At 37.8% G+C, this 19,968-nt stretch overlaps 1 long non-coding RNA gene across 1 annotated transcript in view; it reads right to left on the reverse strand.

Moving 5' to 3' along the window:
- Positions 1-19,612, reverse strand: part of LOC127503823 (uncharacterized) — a 57,558-nt gene extending 37,946 nt beyond the window's left edge. Inside the window, exons 1-2 of the long non-coding RNA XR_007927226.1 lie at positions 19,477-19,612; positions 15,817-15,908 (exon numbers count right to left, since the gene is read on the reverse strand). This is a non-coding gene — a long non-coding RNA (uncharacterized LOC127503823). The remainder of the gene's footprint in view (positions 1-15,816; positions 15,909-19,476) is intronic.
- Between the last annotated feature and the right edge of the window lie 356 nt (positions 19,613-19,968).

Here is a 19,968-nt window from a genome sequence, read left to right on the forward strand (position 1 = left end):
GCAGAATTTTGCTCGGAAAGGGAGAGGAAGAGAGCGAGAGTGAGAGAGAAATCGCATTGCTTCTGGCTCTGCCCAAACAAGCGGGCTCATGGGAACTTCCCACTGCTGGTGAGTGGGCTGAAATGAAAAGCTAAGAGAGCACTTTATCTCATATAGAGAATGTCACGAGTCCAAAAACACAGTTAAGATTAAGGCTGAAACAACTGAAAATGCTATCACTCCAATTGTTTACTTGAAAGGTCACAAAGTGTTGCCAGGCCCCTGAAGATATCTTTAATCCCACCGAGAAGGAAAACTACAAGATTACAGTACACCTGCAAAAGTTTCTCGGAGATGCTATCAAGCTAATACCCAAGTGCTGTATGTTTAATCTGAACTACTAAAATATAAAAAAATGATAATGATCGGGCACAGTCGGAAAACAGGAATGTATGGTCAATTACTTTTCTAAAGCTGTCATTCAAGCTTCTCTCACAAGCTTTTCAAAAAGTTCCCTTATGCTATTTTAAAGGTTCCTAATTGGTCGACCGCTTACAGCATGTGTCCTCATCCTTTTGAAGTGAATGCAAAGTGGATTTGCACCTCAGAAAACTGTCTTCTCAACATGTCGACAACATAAACCAAACTCTTCCAGTCTCAGCTACAACTGCAGTGTTTGAGGGCGGGTCAAAGTTGACATTGTTGTTCGTGGGCAGCCAATGAGGACCATAGACTGGCATTATGCAAATGTGTTACATTGTTATGTAGGTATGTAACAGAAAGTGAGGGGCGATTCACACAAAACGTGTTTTTTCATTCCATTGTGCGCTACTTTTCCTTTTTTTTTTTTATGTAAGCACGAGCTAGATGGACATCTTTAACCACTGCGCTCGCATCTCGTCTCTTTTGCAATGTCTCGTCAAAATCCCTTTTAAGGAAAGTCTGTTCACTCGGCGGCCATATTTACAATGCCTCCAGGCAGCTATTTCAGGCATCCAAGACCAAGTCCTATGTATTTGAATAGGGGAATCCTGAAATCTCAAAAACTGCTTGGCAAACTCACAATTAAATAACATATTTCAAATCAGCAACAAAATCTGACATGTACTGTTCCATAAATGTTGTTTCTTATGCTCAAATAGCATTAAAAAGCTTATTTTTCAGGCTATACGAGCCAGTGAGCCTCTATCGACAGCTGCAGTGATGCAATGACTTTATAAATCAGTGATTGGCTCTTTTACTTAAAAGGCAGGACGTATTTTGCCATATTGCGCATTGCAGTTTCTCCCATTTATAACTAAGTGAACCGTTTTCACAAAGTCTTTCTATATTTATAGTCTTTGGTCTCGTGCAAGACACAGCATTCTAAAAATGTGATGCTCAAGTAAAGGGAAAATCAAGTAAAGAAACTTTTAACATCTCTAGACTTTGCACATTTTTTCGTTCCACTGACGTCTCTTGCTTTTAGCAGCAAAAACGTGTTCTGTGCGAACCGGCCCTGAGACTGGAGTTGCTGATGACTCATTTCGGCAGATCAGAATCGATTTTTTCTTTTAAGAGATACTAACTGAATTGATTTTTAAAACTTTGCAGACAGTTTTCATTTACAAACACCTATAGAGGGTATGCATAGACATCACTTTCCCGCCGGAACGCGCTCCCTCAGCTGGACTGAGTGGCAAAAGAACCTGCTGCATGACTGGATTTAATAGGGGAAACTGTGAAAACGCGAGTAAAACAAACGATTACAACTAAAGGTTGGGCTCGATAGTGTTCCTTATGACATGTCAAAGAAACCTAATCCATGGATATTGGCATGCAGCCAGGAATCATTTATATGTGCCTGATTTCGACACCAGGGAAATACATAAAGCAAATCTGCCAATGAAAGCCTTATATAACTACAATATAGGTAGGTCTAAATTGGAGTGATGACTTCTATCAATGTTATATATTTCGTCATATCGTCCAGCCCTAAAACTTAGGTAGTTTTTGTCAGTGTTTATTTAAAAACACCCAATTATGCAGAATATAAGATGGTTAATATTTAATTGATGAGTTGTTAACACAATATATAACAATACAATATATAGGGTATGATTTTACCCCAAAATTCAACATTTTGACACAAAATGAAAACATGTTTCTTTGCCTGGAGTTCAGCTGTTTCTGTGAATTGCAGCGACCTATTTGCTTCTTTTTTCTGTAGCTTTCAGCAGTCTGTAAAAATATACCTCAGATTTTGTGTCAAAGCTATTTGTACAGTCAGTCGCAAAGCTTTTTCCCGTTTTGGATGTGTTTTGTGTGTTTTTTGCGGCATTCACACTAAAACAATGCAGCCACTCAGTCTTTTGCCACTTAGTGGGCGTAACCGCAGTCATAACGGTCGACGGTGACATCACGTGCATACCCTCTATATTGTGAATTTAAAACATTTGAACACTAGATATGAGAGAGAGGACCATTAAAGACCAAAATTGATTCACAAGAATGGATCGTATTTTCCAATTATACATCTCAGGGAAAAACATTGGTTTAGTAAAGCTGTGTGAGCAATACAATCTGACATTACAAGCCAATTTGACATTACAAACATCTACCACGCTGCACTGTTTTGAACAGCAGAACTACTGTCATACCACTGAAAAATATACTGAAGTTAGCAGTATCACTACTTTTAAACAGTTACTTTTACTACACTGCAAACCATGCCAAGATATGCTCTGTAATGGAGCCATGTTTTCACATTTGGTTCGACTGCTTGGCCAAAACCCAATTTCGATTCCACCCTCCTCCCCCGCAGGTCTCTTTTCACATTATATGATTTGGCTCCAAACCGTGGTACATTTGCGTCATCAATACCAACGTGAGTACTAGCAGCAGCTGTTTACCACTGCCTACTCAGAGGGAGAAGGCGTCAAAAATGTCTTTTATTCATGTAAATCTTCTGGGAAATGATGATTATGTGCCAGTCCAAAAAATGAAACATTATTATTAGCAGTTCACTTCTGCGAATCAGACCGGATTGGTTTCATACCAGTTGCTAACTGTACTGAGGTCCATGAACAGCACCCTAATACCCTGTTTTCAAGCATACTCAGGTTTGGTGCAAAGTCAAGTTCAGAAAATGAGTTTCACATATGAACCAAACTCTGATGTCAAACTCACAAGCCACTTCAAATACCTGATTTGACCACAACACAAGACGTCAAAGCTCCTCTTAAAGTGATAGTTCACCCCAAAATGAATCATTTAAATCATTTATTTACTCTCATGTTGTTCCAAACCTTTCTGTGGAACGCAAAAGAAGATTGTGAAATACACAATGAAAGTCAATGGGGTCAAAAACAACACTGGACCCTTTTGACTCATTATTTACTTAAAACTCATGTAATTTTAAAGCTGTGTTACATTCTTTTACCTGTGGAACAGAAAATATTTTGAAAAATGAATGAAAGTCAATGGAGTCCAGTGTTGTTTTGGACCCCACTGACTTTCATACAAATATTTATTCAAAAATATTTTCTTTTTGTGTTACATGAGGTGAGTAAATGATGATACAATTTTCATTTTTGGGTGAACTATCCCTTTAAGGTGCCTGTTAAATCTTTATATGTTTTTTTTTCACAACCAATAATTCTAAACTCCATCAATGCATCAATCAGCTTCCTTAATTGGTCTTCAATTCTATGACTTATATCTGTAATTCATGAAATTTAATTTTCCACCAGGACACATTAAGTTCCGTCAAATTTAGCTGCAATTAGATTGGCATCAACGGGCACCATAATTCTGCTAATTTGGAGGGAAAAAGAGAGCTTTGTGTTTTTGGCTGTGTCAGCACTTTTAAGTTAAGGCTTTTTTCTTCTTCTTTTTTTCTCCTCACAGGGTGCCTCATTTAGCCTGCTTGATTGTATAGGGCCCCAGGAGCCCTCGGTCCATTTAACCATTCTGATTTTTCAGTGCATGAACCACAGGACAACTCTACTAATAAGGTATTTAGTCAAAGTGCATACACTTACTGACTGACAGACACACATGACCTGCTAATGTGCGTGATATTGCATCTGAGTTCCCTGACCTGATTTGAATATGAATAACCTGAGCTGAAACGGGTCACGCCACGGGATGGGCAGGAAGGCATGCAGCCGCTTTGGGAATTTATGTAAGTATGTTGGGGTTTAGACACAGATGTATAAGCGGGTAGATGATGAAGTATATGGAGTTGTTATCAGACAGTAAGGATGGGCTGACACTCATAACCTCTTATACAGACCATTTTTTGAATAAATCATTAATATTATGAGTAGATTGATTGATAATTTTCTGTCAAGAGTCAATTCCGGCTACATCACCACCTCAGAAAAATGCTGCAGGGAAAAACAATAAGACATCTAAGAAGAGAGATAAGCAATCAGTTGATGAAATAAAGAAAATCTTGATGCTATGCCAAGGAACAAGATAAAAGAGGGTTGATCTAAAGAAAAAGGAAAGATAGATTGTGCAGGCCGATGGCTGAGGGCAAAAACTGTCAAAGTAAGACCTTTAACTGGAGGCTGCCAAAACAACCAACAAACGCTCTGACATCTCGAGCCAGGACTGAAAATAAAGCTTCTGTACAAATAGCATTTCTTTACACACCTCATGAATCAGAGAATCACTGTTTCATCTCTGCTAAAAAAAGAAATGCATTAGTGTACACTATGCAATTTTTGGTATTATATCAATATATTTGGTAAAATATTTACAATTAAGACCCATTTTGTTTGTTCCATACACATTGCTTTTAATAAATAAATGAAAACATTAAATCACATTATCAAAGATATCAAGCTACAACAAATGCCCTTATTTCTAATTATCAAAACTTAAGAGTGTAATTTCTGCCAATTAGCAGAAATAATTCTGGAATCAGTACTTTTGTCTTGTTGTCCAGTAAAAAAAATATCTAAACAACCTTAAAACAACCTAAAATCACACATCACATTTGGCTGAGAAATTACCCCCAAAAGATCATTTAAAGTCATCATTGTGTTAAATGAGAAAAGCATCAAATAGACATTACAAAAGTAGCTTTAGAAAGAAATATTTTATTTGATTCAACATAGAATTTTTTACACATAAACTTTTAGGCTATATTGGCCGTGATTTATTTTATATAAATATAATTTTTTTTTTTTCTTTTTTTTTTTCTTTTCAGGATCTGAATTGGTATTTAGATATTACAGACTAGAGCCTGCACTATTCTGGATAATTAGAGAATAATGATTTTTTTTGTTGTTGTTGTTGTTTCAAATAGAGATCACAATTCTGAACAGACAACTACAAAAAATAACATTTAACTTACTAGAGGTTCTGACAAAATATTAATTGCTGCAGTCTATTTAAAACAGTTGAATTAATTTGAATGAATTATTTTTTTTAAATTGGTTTGAATAAATGATTAATAAATACTTCACTTGTTTCATTAATGGATGAATCAGCGTTTTTGAACAAATCTCTTGAATGAATGATTCAATGTCAAATAATTTTTTTTTTTTTTTAACAGTCACTTGTAACAATATAATCGATACAATCTTTATTTGAATCACCAAGCTACTTTCAAAAGGTGATTTGCTCTACACTGTAAAAAAGAATTGTTGGTTTAACTTAAAAAAGTAAGTTGCCTTAAAATTTTGAGTTCATTGAAATCAAAAATTTGAGTTAATACAATGAAGCGACTGATTTAATCAACAGAAACTCAAGATATTATGTTATCTGAGCCGCATTAATTATCTAAGTTGATTTGACAAAAGAAAAAATGTGATAAATCATGAAAATAATTTCTACAGTGTATTTTGATCGCTATCGTAGACATCAGTGTTTATATCTGAACTATAAACTTTTATCTCAGTACTTCTGTGATAATATGAATATTTGTAACACAGAAATAATGATACTGTGTGGTTGAAAATACTGTTTGTGAAACTGTTTCATACCTAAACATGACAGCTGCTCCCTCTGAATCGAGATCGCAATCTTTTAACGATTAATCGTGCAGCTCTAATACAGACCATTTATTACAGCTCAGAGATGGCATAAATGCATACACTGCAATTACAATTGCATAAATAATGCAGTCACATTAATGGGTTTTAAAAAGTATTAAAAGTAGCCTATAGTTAACCCAAACATGAAAATTCTGTCATCATTTACTCTCCCTCATGTCGTTTTAAATCTGTATAACTTTCTTTTTTCTGTGGAACATAAAGAAGATAATTTGAGAAATGTCTCAGTATTTTGTTTGTTCATACAATGGAAGTTAATGGTAGCCAAAACAGTCTGGTTACCAACATTCTTCAAAATGTCTTCTTTTATCTTCCACAAAAGAAAGTCATACAAGTTCATTTTGATGTGTAAAATTTCCGTAATTAATTATTTAAATTAACATGTTAACTCATTTATTTATTATTACTCATTTATTTAACTCATTTATTCGTTATTAAGTAAATGAAATAGGTCTAACAACAAAAATACATGTCTTATGGTTTTTTTTGTTTTGTTTTTTTTTATCGCAAGGAAAGACATGAAGACATGAACATGATAGGTTGAAGGTCTCTAATGAGCCAGATGATTCAAACTTGGTGAAACTCATGCAACTCATGCTCTTATACTTTACAGGGATTTAAAGAGAGATAATAATAAAAAAAAAAATTAAAAAAAAAAACAGATTTAAACTTACATATTTCAAAATGTGTGTTTCACCAAGGTTTCATCAAGATCTACCAGGTAAAACATGAAAGAGATCAAAGTATTGGGTGCTTCAGATGAAAATATTTGTCTTGAGAAGTGTTACATAATATTAACACCATCATATCTATAAAAAAGGAATAATGAGAGGGAAAAAAACACTTTAAATAATACAAATTACTCAAAATATGTCCAAAACAAATATGTGTAAAAATGATTAATGAATGAGAACTTCTGAATCTATTATTAATGAAGCAGTTTGTCTATTTAAAAGGTGTCATAGTGCACAAAATTAGATAAATATCATAATCCAAAAAAGTGACAATTTCGCAAATCACCTATTTGACCTGAGACTGACCATGTGTATGCTCTGGGAAATTTGCCAATGCCCACCTGAAGCTCCAAAATGTATTGGCAAAATAATTTGTCCTTAGACAGACTGAAAATGCTAATGATCCACTGGAAATACACATAGTTTCTTTTTCAGAGAGGGAAATAAAGAGCCCTGGAAATGTCTGATAAGGTTCTATAATAACAATGACAACAGTTTTGGGAAGCTCATTAATTGAGAGTCTCAAAGTAATTGCTTTACATCCTGCGGGCTGACGCCATCGTTAATGCGGAGAGCTGTCAAACTGACAAACAGCAAGTTGTGGAATATGGATTTTTTGTGTGTTTTTGTGTTAATAACCATTATCAGAGTGTTGCCGAGGGAGACTGTCAAGATGGCACCCGTGATAAAACGGCAACACGTGACAGAAACACCTGCCTGCGAGAATGACTTATTTTATTGGGAAGTGCACCGCTACAACTTTCACAAGGTTCTGTTTGGCTCACCCTGAAGGAGAACAATATTGATTGGTTGGAAAATTAGAATAATAATAATAATACCACTAATAAAATAGGTTGAAATATTTTATATTCCCTGCTATACATCCTTTCCCTCCAAAACCAGATGGGTTTTCCTTGTTATGTTGTACATTTTCATCGTAAATGTCTTAATTACACAAAACATAAATATATTTTATACATTTATACTACTTTTATAATATTAAACAATTTTATAAATTAATACAATCTATTTAAAGGGGACCTATAATGCCCCTTTTACAAGATGTAATATAAGCCTTTGGTGTCGCCAGAATGTGTCTGTGAAGTTCCAGCTCAAAAAACCCCACAGCACCAGAAGCTAATTATAATAGCTTGTATCAAATTTGCTCCTATTTGGGTGTGAACAAAAACACGCTGTTTTTGTGTGTGTCCCTTTAAATGCAAATGAGCTGCTGCTCCTCTTTCCAGAAGAGGGCGGAGCTTTAACAGCTCATGCTTCAGTTGCTCAACAACAACAAAGCTGGAGAATCTCATGCAGCCAAAATGACGATTTTCAGTAACAATGTTCAGGCTTACATTGTTCAAACCAGAGTCGGACACTGATGTAGAGACTCAGGAAGAAGTTACAACTTTAAAAAAATAAAAAAAAAATAAAAAATAATATATATATAATATTTATAATATTTTGTCCAATATATTTCTAACATGAAAAACAAGCAATATATTAGTACAATATAAAAAGTGTCTAAGATTGACTAGAGCTTATTTCCGAAAGTCTGCTGTAGTCTACACTTTTATAGAAATACATTCTTAAATTACAACTCGAGTATATTAAATTATTACAAGTTACAGAGTTCATAAGGCCCTGAAATGTCTGAGACCACAGAGAACGCTTTCCCAGAAACTCTTCCTCTGAGATATAACAACACTCAAGGGCATACAGTATAACTGTATAGTGCTCTTGGGTTTTCTGGAAATTTTATACACAGCCACTCACCATTTGCCCTTGTCTCTAAGATCTCAAATTAAAACAAAGCGCTCAGTCAAAACAAGACGAAGCGAACAATTCCACTGTCATAAAGAAACAGTCTAATGCCATTCTATTCTCAGACGTTTCTTTCACGGTGCACTCAAACCCCAGACACCAGGTGTTGTGGAGGCAAACCAGAGAATGCAAATAGGCCCAACAAATGCGCCGGATGCGAGCGTTCACCATTTGTCATAGAATATGTTCATTACCCACTGCTCTGGACCTAAAATTAGTGTCAGAACAAGACATCCTCACTGGGTGATGAATTTATTTGCAGCACGTGTTGCGAGCTTTCAGATTGAAGGCACAGATACCTCCTTTGCCCCCCTTCTTTCCCTCCATTCATCCCTCCTCTCCACCTTCCACACGTCCTTCACATCTCTATGCCTGTGTTCTATATTTTTCTTTGGAGAAATATTAGTCAACAGTGAAGCCCCGACCACACAGCAAAGGACGGCACCCACCAGATGGTGCGCTAATATTGCTCTCCGTATGAAGGTGTTTCATCTCATAATCCAAGGAGGAATATTCGGATCGGGTACCGTCCCGCTCTCTCACCTTGTCTCTGACACACAAAATAAAACAGCTCATTGTGATTTGAGATGGACAGACTGATATACTTAGAGACTTTATTAATTTAATATTTAAAAGGACATATTACCTGTTAAACCCAATAAACCCCAAACAATAAATTTCCTTAAAAAGTTAAAAGCTCCAAAAAGAACACATTAAACACAATACACATTAAAGATTTCACTTTAAATAAGTTTTAAGTGTTCTCAAAAAGAGACAGAGGTTTTGGAAAGTTTTGATTCTTCGACTAGAATGCCCTTAAAATACAATATATAAATATAATAAAAAGAAATATATATTTTTTCTTGTCTTTATACTTTCCTGTATATCATGTGTGACAAGTATTTATGAAGCATTGTCCCTCAGAAAACGTCTCCAATAAACACAAAGTCAAGCCGCCCAGATTGACTGTCGCATGAAGGCAGACGTCCCGCCTCCCCACTTTGGGCCGTTCGCTAATGATATCAGTGACCTATGAGGGCACATTCTCACCTGCTTCCTTCTACATCACATATCCAACAGCCACACTAATCAAAGTATCCCAGCATCCATCAGTGCCACTGATGTCAGCTCAGAAAGAAAAAGAGAAAGGGAGGAAAATATAGCTATTTTTATTCAAAAGGAGTCCACACCCATTTTGCTTCTGTAATGTGATATAATTCCTAATTCACTGGGGGGGAATATGTAGGGTGGGACTTGACTAAAATAAAATAAAAGGCTTGGTGATAGACAGAATAAGTTTCTACATTATGATGAAAGATTAAAGAAGTCTTTTCTTTGGAATAATGTGCACAAATGAGACCAGGGATGTATATTAAGAAAGTAAATAGCATCAGTTTTGATTTCAAGTCAACTTAAGCAATTAAAACACCACAACAAAGCAGTTATGCCAAGAATTATTAACTCTGCAGACAAAAATGCAACATTGTACTGTGATTTCCAGAGGGAAATCAAAGTTCTTTTTTAAATTGACCATTCTCTAATTCACCAAAATATAGTCTCTGAACATTTGCCCAAAGATAATGTTAACCATTACATCTTAGCTGAAATAATAAGATGCTTAAAATAGTTTATCTGTGCTTTTCCTTGGTTCTTGGCAACAGTTTCCCTCCTCAATGATTGTTTTTGTTCCTTTTACTCTATTCCTGTCCCTTCGTTAATTATTAAAAGCCCATATCCCATGTCAGGGAGCAAATAACCACCAAACTCTGTGTCACTTTCCTGAGCACTTGGGCCAACTACCGTTTGCAAACACTTTTGTCCGTCTCAGATGTTTTTAAGGCCTTAGTATGGACTTGCACATGCAAAAATCATTATCTTAGCAGCTCTGGGGCTTATCTAGAAGAAGTTGCTCATATGAAGAATCAATAGAAATTTATTGCTGGCCAGGCTTCGGTAATAGTTTTCACCTTGAGTAAGTTCACGAGGATGTGCTTCCTTGTAGTTGGGACTGCACAAGTTCTTACATGTGTTTAATCTTGAAGACTTCGCATTATCCTCTGGGGGGTACGGAGCATGCCAAAATAGGCCCAAGAAAACTGGCTGTAGGCTCAATTGTCTCATAATTAATTCATTTATAATCACCTAGCATGGTTGTATGATTCAATAAAATTACTATTAATTACTAGGGCCTCTATTTAAGGAAGAGAACAATGGTCTATCTTAGTAGGGTTGCTTTTATGGGATCAAGTATTTTTGGACGCTCATCAGACCATTAAGTGAGGTCTATCTCAATGCCCGGTGAAGCATTCAAACAAATAAATCTACATTTGACCCTGCCATACCTTCAAAAGAAAGGCTCTGCTGCCCGGTATTATTGCAGTTAGATGCACGGCATTGTGATTTTACACTAAGTGATGACACGCACACACAGAGATTAGCGCTTACCGTTTTCCTCATTCATTTCCAATGACATGTTGGAGCCCTGTGCTCTGCTACTTTCATTCCCGCTGAAGACCCTTATCCCTCCATTCAGCGGTGGGAGATGCTCCTCAATGGCTTCTTTCACACCTTTCGCCCTCTTGTCACTGTGTGAATGCCAGTCGGGCTCTGCCATTTCCACAGACCTTTATCTGGATGGCACAAAGTACGCTTTGCGTGGGTGTCTTTTGTCCTCTGCCGGGTGAATGGCTCTTTTTGATTTGTCCTTACAATCTCCAGTGCAAAAGAGATGGCTTTTCTGCTTGGGAGCCTTCGCCAGTATGGAAAAAGGCAATAGCCTACCAGTTGGGTCCACCGCACCTGCTACCTCAAATCAAAGTTCTGTGAAGAGTCAAGACTAAACCGTCAATGACTATTCATGCAATCTGAGACTGAAACCCTTTAGACTTATTAAAAACCAATTAAATATGGAGCAAAGGAATAGTTTACTCAAAAATGAAAATTCTGTCATGATGTACTCACCCTCATTCATTTTAAATCCATGTTACTTAATTTTTTTTCCATTGAGATCATTCACATGGCTTCTTACCTTACAACAAAAGGATAAAGTGACCAGGGATTGTCAAACTGGCCATATGTTATTCATAACACACAACCTTAAAGGGATAGTTCACCCAATAATGAATATTATCCCATGATTTACTCACCCTCAACCCATCCTAGGTATATGACTATCTTCTTTCAGACGAATACAATCGGAGATATATTTAAAAAATATCCTGGCTCTTCCAAGCTTTATAATGGTAGTGAATGGGGGGGGGGCATGATTTTGATGATCCATCATAAAAATAATCCATACAGCTTCAGGGGGTTAATAAAGACCTTCTGAAACAAAGCGATGGGATTTTGTAAGAAAAATATCCATATTTAAAACTTAATTAACTATAATAACTAGCTTCTGGCAGACGGACGTACTCTAACCTTAGACTAGCTTTTACATGTCAAACTCTTTGAGAGCTGACACAGGTCTGAGTCCTGATCCACTGAACTCTGAAGTGAGGAACACTTGAAATTCAAGCAATCTTGTTATGTCTACGGGCTCTTTTAGTGCTTTCTTTTTAGCCGTGGACATACCACACAAGCGCTTGCATGACAGGGTACATTAAGATCTACATCTACATCATCTTTTGAAGCAATTCTGCCTCACAATCCATGACTGAACTCAAAGATAAAAAAAGCTTTAATTCCAGGCGACTTGACGGAAGCGAGCGAACAAGCTTCTTTATTCCGGACCCAATTTTAGAAGTCACTGGCCTGGTGGTTGAGGAACAAGTCTAACATTGCAACTTCCATGCCTACTGTCTTCTGGAAAAGAGGCTTTTTAAAGAGGACCAGACAGCAATCTTCTCTGCCCCCAGTGAGCAGTAGAGGACAGGATCAGACTTTATATAGATTGTAATTGTTTCTCCACCTTCCATCTCTTTTTTCTTTTTGGGCTGGATTCAACGGTACAAGGTCATTGCTCTTAGGCAGCTCCAAACCTGCTTTATTGTTTCCCCAGGTCACAGGGGCTGACATGTATCACAGCTATTATTCCTCTCTAACAAATGGCTGTCTGCCGCTTTGATGTATGGCTCCCTTTTTGAGCCGCTTCCATAATACCCTTGACAGATTTTTTCTTCTCTTTTTGTGACGATCCATCTTCTTTTTCCGTCTTTTCTTTTCTTTTCTTTTCTGTCCGCTTCCCTTTAAATCTGGAAATTTTATGACGGCATCATGATGGATAATTGCAGTTTTGACAAAGAGTCTGTTTCAAATAGCGACCGAAATGCACATTGATCTTGCGCCTGGATAATCTGTTTTGGACAAGAAAACAATCTTGTTAGACGTCTCATTGCCATTAATAAGTGCAGAGATGCTTTTTCGTGGGCATTACCCAGTACAGTCAGCACCGTAGAGATGTGTTGGCACATTTTTGAAGCCTAAAAACTTGGCTTTCAATGTGCTACCATTGGGTAAAATGTTTCATTCATTAAAGGGCTGTTTCACCTCTGGCTAGGATTTGAGACCAGACCAAATTGCCACCGTGAGGGACATTGTGTGGCAGGCTCTTTAATGAGCTCCTCGTGGCGAGGTTGAGAGCGCCGTTGTCAGACTTTCGCTGCCACAGTTGAGTCGAGTCAGAGTTTTACATAAGAATTAGGGCTTTATCGGCAGCTGCACCGCAGGTAGCAGGCGTTTCGCATGGCTTATGTGGTGGGACAAACATTTGGAATCCTGTACCTTCCATGCCAAGGTTAGGCCTCTCTGATGAAGCGCTCGGACGAGTTTGTTTAGCTCCCCGCGGCTAGCTTTCAGCTCATTACAGAAAGCCCAAAACCGTACCTCAGCCTGTGAATTATTTATGCAGGGTGTTGCATGGTCGTGCTTCACTGTGTGTGTGTGGGTTTTAATTAAACGGAGCCACTCACCCTTAGACGGGCCACTAGGATGGGCAGATCTACTAAAATGCTACACACATATTCAGGGCACAGCTGACAACAGAGGAATACCGCTGGCCGAGGGCGTGCGTGGCATTCTAGAAAAGCTCAAGCTGGGTTAGTGTACGGCATATGGATATTTTCATGTAAATGCACTACAACAACATCCTTCACCAGTCGAGGACCTCCATCACTCGTGGTTGAGCAAAATATTGAAAAATATGAATGAGATTTACGCATTTGATAGTCGCTATAATTTACCCTATCCAGAGTGCTGCGTTCCCTCATTAGAAGCCATTCGTGAAGCTAACTATATAAATAAATGTAAAAGGAGCAACAAGTGATTAAATATTTATTGCTACAGTAATTGGCAAACATCTGAGATGCTCAGCCTTGGAGAAGCACAAAGACTTGTTTTACATTCAAACTATCATCTGGTAAATTACTGATGTCACTTAAGTCACCGCACTTGTTTGACAAATAAGGAGTAATAAAAATGCAAAAAGAACATCTGTTTTACCTGAGCTGAGAGCAAATCAGAAAAAAAAGGTTATGTTCTATTCAGAACTGAATTGCAAATTTCAAGGCAAAATTAAAATGATTTAAATGTAAGAAAATGCAAAGTTACGAGATGAATTTTGAGTGCTGATTTGACATATTTGAAAGTTTTGAAGTTTATAGGTTTGAAGAACGATAGATCGGGACTCAGTTCGATTCAAATTTCCACCTATGAGTTTTGCACAACCCTCAAAACCCTCACCCCCAAAGTGTGATAAGCAAAGGTACGGTATAAACTGGCAAATTCCAAAACTTACTAGAAGTTCCCTTGTCAAGATTATTGAAAAACACGACTTATATGATAGTCCATGCCATAACAGTGAGCTCTCAGAGCTCATCTATACACATTTAAAAACACTGAAAGTCACCAGAGAGGTTGTAACATTTGTTTAGCGCAGGGTGACGCTGAAGCCTGTTTGAAACTACCAGAGACCTTATCACCAGTCGCTCCCTTCACTCCCGCTTCACAGACCTCTAAGCATCTTTAATTCCATCTCCAGACAAAATATGCATACCATTACTCTACCACAGATAAGATCTTCAGAGACACTTCCATCTAAATTATTGCTGATAATTTTTTCATAGCAAGGCATGCCATGTGGCAGCAGGGTCACTTTCAAGTGTGGAAAAAGAGTTTAAACGGTATGTGCCCGAAAGGATCTGGTTTGAACCCAGCCTTCATTAAAATTCTCCTGACATCTGTCATGCGGCTCAGGGGCTGGACAGAGGGAAGGAGGCCAAGAAAGTGCCATTCTATTTCAATTGACTTTATTTACTCTATTAATATGTTTACCAAATGAGCCACACAAAATAAACACCAGGCATTCAAAGCTAAATTAAGATAAAACTTCATGACATAATTCATACATTTACATTTGATTTGAGGTACACAGGATGCATAATTGTAATATTTAGTATTATACATATTTTATTCAAATATGTTAATTATTTGTTTATTTAACATAATAAATGGCACTCAAAATATTAACATTGAATTACTTGTGAATTGAATTTCTTTGCAATTTAGTAAGTTCTTCTTCCTGTCATTGACAATTCAACATCCTGTGGGTGTGGCCAATTCACTTCGAATTGAAAGCAAGTCAATTCTTAAAGGGTTAGTTCACCCAAAAATGAAAATTCTTTCATTAATTACTCACCCTCATGTCGTGCCACACCTGTAAGACCTTCGTTCATTTTAAGAACACAAATTAAGATATTTTTGATGAAATCAGATGGATCAGTGAGGCCTCCATTGCCAGCAAGACAACACTTTCAATGCGCAGAAAGCTACTAAAGACGTATTTAAAACAGTTCATGTGACTACAGTAGTTCAACCTTAATGTTATGAAGCGACGAGAATACTTTTTGTGCATCAAAAAACAAAATAACGACTTTATTCAACAATAGTGATGGGTGATTTCAAAACACCACTTCATGAAGCTTCAAATCTTTTGTTTCGAATCAGTGGTTCGGAGCACTATCAAACTGCCAAAGCCACATGAGTCACATTGAAAGTGTTAAATGTCTTGCTGGCAATGCAGGCCTCACTGAGCCATCAGATTTTATGAAAAATATTGTGTTCCGAAGATGAGCGAAGGTCTTACGGGTGTGGAACGACATGAGGATGAGTAATTAATGACAAAATTTTCATTTTGCTTGAACTAACCCTTTAAATTCTGATTTTTGGCCGGCCCTCAAACACATCAGAGCGATAACATGCAGTGTGTGTGTCGAGCAAGTGCTTGCAATACTCACCCAAGGTTAACACTCTACACCAGCAATTCCAAGCCCATAAAGGAGGGTAAATGGAGATCAGAAGTCAAACGCTCACAAGCGTGCTAAATTATCTGCGGAAATCAACACAGTCCTCATTAATTACACAATAGGCCGTTCGTCATTTTCCCACTCCCTCTCCGCCGCCTCCCCTGCCACGTGTTGTGATGAAGAGGCCCTCAGGATAAAGGGAGGATGCGTCTTTGCCTCTGACATTGCTGCCAAACAAGCTCTGATAATGTAGGAGAATGACTCACGTTCACCTTCAGCTCTTCTGATCTCGACGGCGGGAGCGAGCGTCGCATATACACGAACGCAGGGATATTTGTTGCTGTCACCTTCCTCTTGATCATTGCAATAATTTTTAACGGTTAAAGGAAAGCGATGCGCTGTGCACTTAATTGTCTCGTGAGCACCTGCCGATGCCCTTTCGGTTACCCACACTGCCTGTGACATTCCCATTGATGCTGTTTTATGCCTAGGGGAGTATGACACTTCATCCATCTCATCGGCGAACTCTTTGTTAGACTTTCCCGCTCGCTCGAGAGAGGTACACTGAGAGGAAGTATGCAAATGCTAAGGAAGATTTATAGTGTAATCTCTGACTCTAAAGATTGATCTAACATTACCGCTGCAGCAATATAAAGTTGGCTTTTGTCTCGTTCTCCAGTGGAATACTCTGAAATAAGCCCGGAGACTATCCATTATTTCCCAGCAGAGGTGGATTACTCCTAGCCTGCCTCTGTTTGACATTTACAATATGCATTTTATTATTGGAACTGATCTGTGAATTAACGCTGGTATTGCAAGCCCCGCGCAAACCTTCACAATCGAGTCGAGCATCCGCCCTTTCTGCATCTCCTCTGACCTTTCTGCACTGCATTATTTAACACACACAAAACCGGCACACCGGCGCACGACGCTGGCAAATGGAATTGACAGTGACATATGGCAGCGGGTGGCTACCGTGCATAATTGACGACCTTAAAAAAAAATGCGCAGTTCTCGGCCCGGCCTCTCCTCTCTCATGGTGCTCACCCTGTTGAAAAGACCAGCACATCTGGTCACCGGTATGCTGAGTTTTGGATGCTGGTACCTGATAAGTGGTTTTTGGTTGCCCACGTTACCAAAAAAAAAGTAGAAAAAGTTTTATATAATAAAACAACAACATTTAGATGTATGAATTTAGCTAGTTAAATTAGACGAAAACAGCCTATATTAGCAGTTGTCAAAAATGATGTGAAATTTTTTTTCTTCATTGTCTTTCAGCTTACTTTTGTGACTAAGTGACCATGATTTGAGAACCAATGGTTAACTAACTTGACTTCCTTGGTAAATAAGAATCATGAGGAAGTTAAAGGGGTCATGAACTGTGTTGTTTTGTTGTTTTATAATGTTTCCTGGGGTGCACTTATAATGTTAGTATGCCTTTTACATCAAAAATTGCCATAATTTAGAAATAAAAGGATTTTCCTACCTTGATTTTAGCCCTCTGATTTGAACGCTCTGTTTTAAGGGGCGTGTCTGCTGTGAGACTTCAGCAGGGTTGCCAGGTTTTCACAACAAAACCCGGCCAATTGCTCCTCAAAACTAGCCCAAAACTAGCCCAATCTCATATCAGGGCGGTCCCACAGTAAAAATCACGGTCTGGGGGGGTAAAATTCGCATTCCAGGGATTAAATATCACATTATTTGGGTCTATTCAACCCGCAGACACGAAAAACAACCTGCGGCAACAGTGTAAAAGTATCTCAGTTCCGCGGGAAAACCATGGACTTGGCAACACTAGACTTCAGTGTAAACACCCACTGCTGTGATTGGCTAACATCTTTGCATATGAAATAGCTAAATGTTACTCTCTCGAAAACTTTTGTCACATTTTTACTATTACAGCTCTCAAGGTTAACTAATCATGAAAAGTGATGATTATAGCATTACATTTAGATGGCATTATATTTAGATTGTGGCATGAAAGATTGCATTGATGAACACTGTAGCCGATCACAGACATGTTGTTGAGCGCATGAAAGCAGTGATCTCGTCAAACGCGATGTAACTAAGAGATTCGTTGAATAAAACGACAGTTTTGGCGAGCGTCCAGAACTCAGTCACTGATAAACTCACACTGTTTGATTGACAGCTCCAGCGATTGTAAAGGGAGCGTTCTTTGATCGCTTTCTATATATAATTTAATCAACGTTTAAATAACAGATTATTTTCATCCTACTAAGAGAAACAACGTGAAGTTGACCGTTTAGTCACTGGTTTGATTTACTGACACATAGACAAAGTACATCTGAATGCACATGAAACATTACATATCAGATCAGGCATTAGAATTAACTCAGTTACTGACATGTTGTTGCATTACTGTCGAGTCCATATCGTAAAAGTCTGTTTGCAAAGCCTACGCTGAAATGCGACTGATTTACCAAAGAATCCACAGTGAAATGTACCAAATACAAATAAGTAATGCTCAACTGAGACATTCACATTGTTGAAAATAAATAACCATATTCCTAGCATTAGGATCCTTTGAAAAATAATGTTATTTTTAGTCCTGTATCGCTCTTCTCTCCTCGTCATCTCACTAACACGCCAGTGGGCGGGCCTAATGTTGCCATGATGAAGTAGGCGTCACCTATAGATAGGCACATTCCAGGACAAGTCGTTCGCTGGGCCTGGTGTCAATAAAAGCTTTTATTGGACTAACAAGGAAGTTTTCAGTTTTGAAACTTACAGGATATTTTTATTGTACGATGACCTCTTATATTTCAAAAGCTCAAATAAAAGTTGATTTCTCAATTCATGACCCCTTTAATGCTGGTTGACCAAGTGTTCCAGCACCAGACATGCTAGTCAAAGGTCTTTTCAGCAGGCTAGTCTAAACCCTTCAATCAGAGCAAATATTGGAGATCAGTTTCATCTCAATTAAATTAGTACTCCAAGATCCTTTCAATAGAAGTGGAAAAATGAGGAAAGGAGAGATTCAAAAAGGCCCCTGTGGTCTATAGCAGGACAGTTTTGGCGATAAGATTGTACTTTTTAGTGCTGTAGAGCAAGAAAAGCAATCAAATTCAAGGCAGGTGGTGCTGGTACTCAATCAATGCATTACAAGGCAGCACATTTAATGTTCACGATGAAAAAGTGTCAGACTTCTCAAAAGTTGTTCCACTAAAGCTGCATTTACACTGTCAACCAATTCCAAAATTTTCAATGGCACAGATTGGATCTTGTTGTATGTGTGTAAACGGCAAAAACAAGACAGGATTTTCCCATCTTATTCAGCCTGTCTTTCAAATATATTTAATATATCTAACCGTCTAACACACTTGTACTTATTTTTTCTCTATTTAAATTTAAGTGTAAATCATGGAAGATATCAATATTAAATGCGTGTATAAAATGTACAGATTAAAAAAGATGTCTCTCACATCTGTATGTCATAAGTTAATGTAAACATATGAGACAAAAACAATTATTGGATCTGTGCATAAAGCCTTGCAGTGTAGATGTAGCTTAAGAGACATCTTCTGCTCCAAAAATCCAGGAATATTGGTTCCCAATGCAAATTCAAAGCACCCAGGCAATTTGTTAATGAATTGCGAGTATAAAGTACAAGAAACAAATATGAATGTTTACCTAATAAGCTTTAAACAAATCCAGCATGCGAGCTGATGCAACAGAAGGTAAACGCCACAGCTCAAACTGCCTCCTCATACCCTGTAATTCCAGAGCTTTCCACAGAAACTTCTGCTCCCCCTACAGCCATGATTAGTTTGCTGGGCTAACCGGCAAGATCACAGTCCAGTCAGTTCCTCACAAACGTAGCTCGTGCTCAAACATCAGGCTGATGTCATAAGAAGCAACGTCCTCTCAAGCAGGGAATGCTCTATGAACATTTCGATCCATTGTAGCACATCAATTTTGAAATTTGAGTCAAGAAAAACAGAACAGTGTTGAAATTTAATTTCCCAGCATGTAATGCTGTTCAAATGCTGAATGCTGTAATCCTGCAGTGGTGCAGTGCAAAATGAATCTTATATGTAACTGGCAGTAATACTTCTGATTATTCCCTCTACTCCTTTGCTCTGTCCAGCATCATACAGAAAGATCCGGATTCATGAATACAGT

This window comes from Ctenopharyngodon idella, chromosome 21 (assembly GCF_019924925.1).
Source record: "Ctenopharyngodon idella isolate HZGC_01 chromosome 21, HZGC01, whole genome shotgun sequence".
NCBI lineage: Eukaryota > Metazoa > Chordata > Actinopteri > Cypriniformes > Xenocyprididae > Ctenopharyngodon > Ctenopharyngodon idella.